Source organism: Nannobrachium achirus (genome assembly GCF_963921795.1).
Source record: "Nannobrachium achirus genome assembly, chromosome: 20".
NCBI classification, from domain to species: Eukaryota; Metazoa; Chordata; class Actinopteri; order Myctophiformes; family Myctophidae; genus Nannobrachium; species Nannobrachium achirus.
Genome location: NC_137827.1, coordinates 52,001,230 through 52,010,878, shown reverse-complemented (window position 1 = coordinate 52,010,878; position 9,649 = coordinate 52,001,230). Strand labels below are relative to the sequence as shown.

The window sequence follows — 9,649 nt, the reverse complement described above, 5'->3', positions numbered from 1 at the left end:
TGGTAACTAACGAATAACCAACGTGTGTTCAACGTGTTTTCCCAACATCAGGCTGATGTTGAATCACTGACATGCTGTTGTCGGATATTTGACTGAACCTCAGTGTCTGTCCAACGTTATTATAATAACGTCTACACAACATTGCAGTCTAACGTCATTAGACGTTGACATTTGGTTGGTTTTAGGTTGTGTTGGTAACTGACCAATAACCAACGTCTGTTCGACTTATTATCCCAACGTCATCTTGACGTCGAATACTGACATGCTCTTGTCTGATATTTGACCAAACGTCAATGTCTGCCCAATGTTATTATGACAACGTCCACACAACGTTGCAGTCTAACATCATCAGACGTTGATATTTGGTTGGTTTTAGGTTGTGTTGGTAACTGACCAATAACCAACGTCTGTTCGACGTATTATCCCAACGTCAGGTTGACGTTGAATACTCAGATGCTGTTGTCGGTATTAGACCAAACCTCAATGTCTGCCCAACGTTATTTTACTAACGTCCACATAACGTTGAAGTCTAACATCATCAGACGTTGATATTTGGTTGGTTTTAGGTTGTGTTGGTAACTGACCAATAACCAACGTCTGTTCGACTTATTATTCCAGCGTCATTGTTGACGTCGAACACTGACATGCCCTTGTCGGATTTTTGACCAAACCTCAATGTCTGCCCAACGTTATTTTACTAACGTCCACATAACGTTGAAGTCTAACATCATTAGACATAGATATTTGGTTGGTTTTAGGTTGTGTTGGTAACTAACGAATAACCAACGTGTGTTCAACGTGTTTTCCCAACATCAGGCTGATGTTGAATCACTGACATGCTGTTGTCGGATATTTGACTGAACCTCAGTGTCTGTCCAACGTTATTATAATAACGTCTACACAACATTGCAGTCTAACGTCATTAGACGTTGACATTTGGTTGGTTTTAGGTTGTGTTGGTAACTGACCAATAACCAACGTCTGTTCTACTTATTATCCCAGCGTCATCTTGACGTCGAATACTGACATGCTCTTGTCTGATATTTGACCAAACGTCAATGTCTGCCCAATGTTATTATGACAACGTCCACACAACGTTGCAGTCTAACATCATCAGACGTTGATATTTGGTTGGTTTTAGGTTGTGTTGGTAACTGACCAATAACCAACGTCTGTTCGACGTATTATCCCAACGTCAGGTTGACGTTGAATACTCAGATGCTGTTGTCGGTATTAGACCAAACCTCAATGTCTGCCCAACGTTATTTTACTAACGTCCACATAACGTTGAAGTCTAACATCATCAGACGTTGATATTTGGTTGGTTTTAGGTTGTGTTGGTAACTGACCAATAACCAACGTCTGTTCGACTTATTATTCCAGCGTCATCTTGACGTCGAATACTGACATGCTGTTGTCGGATTTTTGACCAAACATCAATGTCTGCCCAATGTTATTATGACAACGTCCACACAACGTTGCAGTCTAACATCATCAGACGCTGATATTTGGTTGGTTTTAGGTTGCGTTGGTAACTAACCAATAACCAATGTCTGTTCAACGTATTATCCCAACGTCATATTGATGTTGAATTCTGACATGCTCTTGTCTGATATTTGACCAAACGTCAATGTCTGCCCAACATTATCATGACAACGTCCACACAACGTTGCAGTCTAACATCATCAGACGTTGATATTTGGTTGGTTTTAGGTTGTGTTGGTAACTGACCAATAACCAACGTCTGTTCGACGTATTATCCCAACTTCAGGTTGACGTTGAATACTCAGATGCTGTTGTCGGTATTAGACCAAACCTCAATGTCTGCCCAACGTTATTTTACTAACGTCCACATAAAGTTGAAGTCTAACATCATCGGACGTTGATATTTGGTTGGTTTTAGGTTGTGTTGGTAACTAACCAATAACCAACGTCTGTTCAACGTATAATCCCAACGTCAGGTTGATGTCGAATTCTGACATGCTCTTGTCGGATTTTTGACCAAACCTCAATGTCTGCCCAACGTTATCATGACAACGTCCACACAACGCTGCAGTCTAACATCATTAGACATAGATATTTGGTTGGTTTTAGGTTGTGTTGGTAACTAACCAATAACCAACGTCTGTTCAACGTATAATCCCAACGTCATATTGACGTCGAACACTGACATGCTCTTGTCGGATTTTTGACCAAACCTCAATGTCTGCCCAACGTTATCATGACAACGTCCACACAACGCTGCAGTCTAACATCATTAGACATAGATATTTGGTTGGTTTTAGGTTGTGTTGGTAACTAACCAATAACCAACGTCTGTTCAACGTATAATCCCAACGTCATATTGACGTCGAACAATGACATGCTCTTGTCGGATTTTTGACCAAACCTCAATGTCTGCCCAACGTTATCATGACAACGTCCACACAACGTTGCAGTCTAACAACATTAGACGTAGATATTTGGTTGGTTTTAGGTTGTGTTGGTAACTAACAAATAACCAACGTGTGTTCAACGTGTTTTCCCAACATCAGGCTGATGTTGAATCACTGACATGCTGTTGTCGGATATTCGACCAAACCTCAGTTTCTGCCCAACGGTATTATGACAACGTCCACACAACGTTGAAGTCTAACATCATCAGACGTTGATATTTGGTTGGTTTTAGGTTTTGTTGGTAACTGACCAATAACCAACGTCTGTTCAACGTATTATCCCAACGTCAGGTTGACTGCTTAACTTACAATGCTGTATGCATTGCAAAGGATTATGCTTTGCTGGGGATAAAAACATAACATCTCTGGTTAAAGACCACATAAAGTATGCAGTTTAAGGGACAGTAAGGTGTCATTACAGTTAGGGACATCTGAATGTTTATGAAATTAAATTAATTTGGATCATAGCATTCATTGGACTATCAGTGTCTCTCTTGAATGTACTGGTAGTTACAGGTAAGCATGAGCATTCAGTTAATCTTGGATGTGAACAAGACCAGTATAACGGGGGAGTTTATTGGCATGGACATAGTGAACAAGGTATCTAGCAAGAATGTCAAAGTTCCTTGATAAGCAACCCCTGAGGACACTAGCCACTTCATTGGTCCAGCGTACCATTACATTGGCTCAACAAAAAACTAAAGATAGGCCGCAACAGTGCCGATTATAAATGAATGTGGGTTGTCCTTAAAGTCCAAGACCATTTCAATTTCAATGTTTTGAATCCTAAATAAGAGCTAGTGTATCTAATCTGAAATGACAGGAACTTAGAGGACAAGTAGGCCTATATTTCTTCAGTGGGGGTATAACAAAATGCATTGTGGCCTAAACTCGGGCGATAAAGAGAGAAAGACAGACAGACAGATAGGCACACCATGATGCTTATCTAACAGTACACAGCAGAATGCTGTGACAATGACCTCTGAATCTTGCCTAGAGTCCATGATTAAAGGCATATCATTCAGCCACAGAAGGGCTTACATAGGCTAGAAATGGCTAACTGTTAATGGAAAGGTCTTGACCTCAGCTGTAATAGGTCATTGTTGAACATCTATGGGACACCATCAAATGGGGTATACCCATTTAAAGATAAAAACAACATATCCCATAATATCTCCTGGCACAGGGATCATCAATGTCTGTACATTGACACATGTGGCGAGACTTGCCTTTGACCATGGTAGATTTTAGATTTTGTTTTTAAATAACAATGTTGTAATTTTGATCATGAGACTAAATTTCTGTCCCAGTCTCCAGGGTTTCTTCAGGATATGTATGACACTATATTCCACTAGTACAGTGGTTCTCAATGTATTTGTATTATTATTATTTTTAAGGACCCATAACTCTGAGAGTGTTTATGGGTCCATTTGGTTCCATACACTCTCAGAGTTACAGACCTGTAATGTTCGATTTCGACCGCATTCAAGGAACTTTGAGGTCCCTCTCAACCTGCTTTGAGAACCACTGTGCTAGTAGACATTTGAGACTGGCTCTTTGTGTGCTACTGGTAACATTATTGTCCACTCCATGGCAAAAATATCATTCAGACAAAAATGTCCACCGCAAGCCAGCCTGGGGTATCCACAGTTTAATACCGCATACTATTAACTATGAAGTTTATCAATGTAAAACATTATAGATGTGACATAGAACAAAGTGTACAAATCAGCCCAACATACACAACCCATTATGGACGGGAACCCCTGTTTTATCCCTCAGGCGCTTTTTTCTGAAAACTTAGGTCAGGCTTTAGAAGGTATCGACCTTATGTCTTAATGGTTTAAAAACAGTAAAGATATATGGAATGGCAACCTGATATTAACTGCATTTGTTCTCGAAGTGGGGTCCTTGAGGGAGTTCCAGGGGGTCCCCTGCTAAATGATAGTTAGGAATGAAATGGACCCTTATGGGTAACTCATAGAGTGTACAAATGGAACCAAAATGGACCCATTAACATTGATTTTACAATAAATTGGGGTCTCAGATAGAAATGCCATAAAATGGAGGTCCGTACTTAGACTAATGCATGTCAAACTGGGGTTCTTGCAATTAAAATAGTTGAGAATCACTGCTTGACTCATCAAAATCTTCTCTAATGGAAATGTTTCTTCTTTGAAATGTTTGAGATCCACTACCATACTGTATTCCTCAATGCTTCAGAAGCTTAATATAAAACTATCCTGCTTGAAATGAGTATAATACAATAAAAACATCATCCTGACGTCAACCTGACGTTGGGATAATACGTTGAACAGACGTTGGTTATTGGTTAGTTACCAACACAACCTAAAACCAACCAAATATCAACGTCTGATGATGTTAGACTTCAACGTTATGTGGACGTTAGTAAAATAATGTTGGGCAGACATTGGTTATACAAGCAAATTATTATCTGTAATTAAATCTGATTAAAACACATTTTAATGCCTATCTTTTGGGATATTATAGTTTGGAGGAAACATATGAAAGATGAAGGGAGTCATCTTTGTAGTTACAGAGAGGAACACAATATATGTGTGTTTATGGAAAGCAGTTTGAAAATCAACTACACTGCCCACAATGCAATTGCAAATGCCTGATTGGCTGTGTGTCATGTGACTGTGATGTGGCCAGCTACCACTGGCTCTGCTGAGAGCACACCCCCACTTTGAATCCAAACAGCCCACAGCAGTTACATTTGTCACCAACAGCAAGCATTGAGAGCTGCTTGTCTAAAAGTGATTTAAGATAAAACTAAACTAAATAAAATCACTGTTGATTGTTGAACAGGAAGATAGGTTGCTGCCAGTCTATTTGTGGGATTAAATCTACATTATGGAGACTTTTTGCACACAGAGAAGGAGTTTTGGAGCAGGGAGATGACACAGGTATGTAAAGCTATTTTAATTGATTGCTTTTGCTTCCAGTACTTTTTACAACTTCACTATTTACAATTCATACTCCAGTGTTTTCAGCCCTTTTCATGTCAAGGACCCCAAAATCCAAAATGACTATTTGGCTGCAGACCCCTTTTAATATGTGACAGGAACCCTCATTCCTGTAAAAAAGTTTCCATTATATAATGTTTCCAAGGTCCATTATTTATTCAGCAGTTAAATAGTGTTATTGTGACAGTAATCATTGCTATTTATATAGTGTTTGTTTAGTAATGTTAGGTTGGTTCCAGCCTTCCAGGTGGTCCCCAGCTAAATGATGGGGAGTTGATAACCAAATGGACCCCTATAGATCTTTTAATTACTGTAAAATCAAACCAAATGTACAAGCTAAATTATTTTTTACACATGATCTGTATTCCTAAATTATTAGGTATGAGACTGAGAGGCTAAATCTCACTAAATGGTGGTCCATGGCTCAAATGCATAATTGACAAACACTGATTTTGTGCCATGGTTCTCAAAGTGGGAGTGGGAGCTAGAAGTGATTAACAGGAGTGTGTGTGTGTGTGTGTGTGTGTGTGTGTGTGTGTGTGTGTGTGTGTGTGTGTGTGTGTGTGTGTGTGTGTGTGTGTGTGTGTGTGTGTGGTACATGGCTCATTTGTAATGTATTTTGTAGTCTTTCAACTTTTGTTTTTCTTCTGTCAACAGAAAATTCCAACGTCGAAAAGAAAACCAGTCTATGCAATATGGTAGGTTAAGTCTCCTCTTACCACCCTTTAGCAAAGTCCTTTTTAATCCAGGAAATCCAGTAGTAATCCACAATAGGAAAATAAAGGGTATCTTCATCCTGTGGTATAATATCCAAGATCCAATATAGAATACAGCATGACTTTTGCATGAGACTTCTCCTTCTCTTCTTACCCTGTACTGCCAAAGCTGCACTTCACAGGTGTTACAAACACGTCTGAATGCCAATCTACTGCAGCCAATCACTGCAGGAACTAGTCAAGTACTAAATAATATACTGTACATGCTCATATTATGCAATGTGTTCTTGTAGATAATTTTGTGTCTAATGCAACATTGTTGTTTGATGGAGTATGATAAAATCTAACCTATTCATTTCCTTTTTCACTCTCTCTCTGTTACATGAGGTGTCTCTGTGGTGGTATGAGGTGATCCTGGGAGCTAAGCCAACCAGGTAATTTACTTAATTAATAATGATTTATTTGAACTGAGAAGCCATTCTACAGCCTCACATTGTGTGTGCTTGTAGATCAGCTATTTTTGTGACTTCGGTCCATTATATCTCCCCTTTAATGATTGAATGATTGCACTCTCCCACAGTAATAAGGAAAAGAAAAAACAACACATGTTGACCATTTTTACACTTTGTTAATTTTAAGCTCAGTGTCAGGGAAGCCCACAATGAGAGTAAATGCCAGCAGAACAATATTGCAAGCCATTTTGGCAAAACCTTGATCGGCGCTACCCACACGTTAGGTTGTGTAGCTCATGCCTCGAATGCCCGATGCTTACAAGCTGTACTTTGTTGTAAAGGTGACGAATCAATGATAAAAATGATATAAAACAATACAAATTGGTATTATTAAAGGGGAGATAATGGACCGAAGTCAAGTTTCCTTTCTTTTTGTGCTGATTTTATTTCCTTTCTCTCTGTGTCTCAGGTGCCGTACGTTGGGTGGCTGCTTGTTCTTGTGACGCAGTGTCCAGTCCTGTCTTATGTGGAAGCAAACATGTATGAACTAGTCACTAGTCTGTTTTCACTTCTCCCTCTCTCTCTCTCTCAGGTGTCTGCTGTGCTTGTCCCGCCTTTCCTTTGGGATAGACATGGTGGTTTCTACTCTTGGGAGATAACAACCAGGTAGTCTGATCATTGTTTTGTACTAAATAGCCAATCTACAAACTGTTGTGCGATGGAAAATTATAACGCTTTGATTGGGTGTCTAACCTCTCTTTCTCTCTCAGGTGGCGTGACGTGTCTGATAGTCCTTTCGGACCTGGTGCCAGTGGTTGACAGGATAGAGGATGGAGAGAGGAGCAACATCTCTGTGATGACCAAGCTTTTAAGACCTTGGTAGGCTTTATATGAGTCACAGTATAAAGTGCATGTTTCAACATGGAAGAAGAGGAGGTTTGCACACTGTTCCAGAGCTCCGGTAAATAGTTATTATTCTATCCTAATAAACTATTTACTGGAGCTCTGGAACAGTGTGTGAACCTCATCCTTCCATGGTGTGTATATTATATATTCCTTGGTTCGGCACCTGTAAATCTTTGGAGATGTGCTTGCTTCCCTCTCTGCATGTTTCAACATACAATATGAATTAACCCTTGTGTGATGTGGTTTTCAGTGTCTGCATAATTATTTGTTTAATTATTCTAGGCGATGGCCTGTCTGCATGTTTTCATTTTTTCGCAGCTTAACCACTGGAACCCCCTCTTATGACAATGTCATGATATGTGAAAATTATGTGAAAATAAATAAATACAATTTTGCATGAATATTATAGACCTGCTGTTGCTGAGCAGATTTGGTGTAGAGGGTTTAAAAAAGCGGACCACCCTGGGCCACCTGATCAACAAGGGATCAAGAGATTATATGCCATGTTTACAAAAGAACCTTACCCTACTATATTGTTCACAAAAATGTAATATGTTTTTCTTCAGGCTCTTCGGTAACCACATGAAGGGGGAAAAGGAAGGTGGCTTTGGAGAAGACTGATGTATTTTAGAGCAATACAAGGTAACTTCATGTTGACCAAGGACAGACAATTGGCACACACCAATCTGTAAATAATGTAATTGGGCAAAACATGTCCTTCCCTTTGATACAATGGCAAGTGTCTTTGATTTGGTGTCTAACCCAGGGGGTTTCAAACATTTTTGACTCGGGTCACCTCGCCCCTGTAAATAATATTTTAATCCACAGCACCCTTGAAGTACACTGTAAATATTTTGAATCTTACACCATTGGAGAAATATCAGTTTCCATTAGAACTGACTGAAAATAACTTTATACTTTATGTTTAACCACTTGAACCCCAGCATCCCTATTCTGGGAGGAAGGTTCACCAAAAATAGCCGATCTACAAGCTCACAGCGCGTCGTGACATGTTGTGAGCTTGTAGATCTGCTATTTTTGCAGAAGAGAGTTGGCCGTAGATGGAAAAATAACTCCTCACAAATCAGGTCAGTTTTACTTAGTGAACTGATATTGATGTAGTGATATTGATGATCAGATTATTCTGAGACACCCCTGGACTGGCATCAAGGCACCCTAGGGTGCAACAGCACCCACTTTAGGAAACCCTGGTCTAACCTATTTCCTTCTTTCTTCTCTCTCTCTTAGCTGGCGTGATGTGTCTGCTTGGGTCCAGTCGTTGAGAGGATGGAGAGAAGAAGCACCTCTGTGACCAAGCTTTTTAAGTAAGTAAGAAGTAATGCACAGCATAACACAGTATAAGGTTTGGGTGTTCTGTGGTTTTCAGTGTCTTACAATTTAATTCTTCTGGGTGAGGGCCTGCTTAACCAACTGAACTCTTGTTATTTTAAGGTTATGAGGGTGAACATGATGTGAAGTTTTCAAGTTTTTGTATGCATTGTGACCTTGTAGACACACCTGTAAATAATTTAATTTGCAAAACATGACAATGTGGTGGTGTAAGGTTATGACAGCATGTTACATATTTTGTATTCTCTTTTTCTACAGATGCCGTCATGACGTTCAACCCAGAAGCAGAGGACAACCTAAAGCAGCAGAGGCGGGAGACACAGGGGAACTGTCCATTTCAAGAGGGACACTATGGACTGATATAACTTGAATTAGTTCTGGTTGGACCTAAAACCTGGTAGCTCACTGGACATGCAGGCAAGAGGAGGCAGCGGGGGACACAAACGCATGCACTCAGAACTGATTGAACTGACACTGTGAATTCTGGGGGATCTTGGTAGTTCTGTTTGGACCTACAGTTTAATCTGGCAACTCACCGGAATACATTTTTTAAATTATTTTTTGTAGTTGTGAACTCACCGGAATATTTTTTTTTAAATAATTTTTGTTGTTGTTGTGAACTCACTGGATTATATTTTTTAATTATTATATTTTTGTTGTGAACACACCGGAATATATTTTATTAATAATTTTGTTGTGGGACATATGCAAGTAAAAAGGAAACTGTCTGGAAGTTCTCTCTGAGGTAGGCTGTGCTATTATTTCATGTATTTCTTTATTTGTCCAGTGTTAAGGTAAAA

At 39.5% G+C, this 9,649-nt stretch overlaps 1 long non-coding RNA gene across 2 annotated transcripts; it reads left to right on the top strand.

Moving 5' to 3' along the window:
* Positions 1 to 5,164: 5,164 nt before the first annotated feature.
* On the top strand, positions 5,165 to 9,425 carry LOC308305297. Of its 2 annotated transcripts, XR_013963102.1 has the most exons (8): positions 5,165 to 5,365; positions 6,083 to 6,123; positions 6,529 to 6,575; positions 7,186 to 7,259; positions 7,364 to 7,472; positions 8,066 to 8,141; positions 8,748 to 8,824; positions 9,108 to 9,425. It is a non-coding gene; the product is annotated as an uncharacterized lncRNA (long non-coding RNA). The 2 variants fall into 2 exon arrangements; XR_013963103.1 differs by lacking the exons at positions 5,165 to 5,365; positions 6,083 to 6,123 and having other exon boundaries at positions 6,224 to 6,575.
* The last annotated feature ends 224 nt before the right edge of the window (positions 9,426 to 9,649 follow it).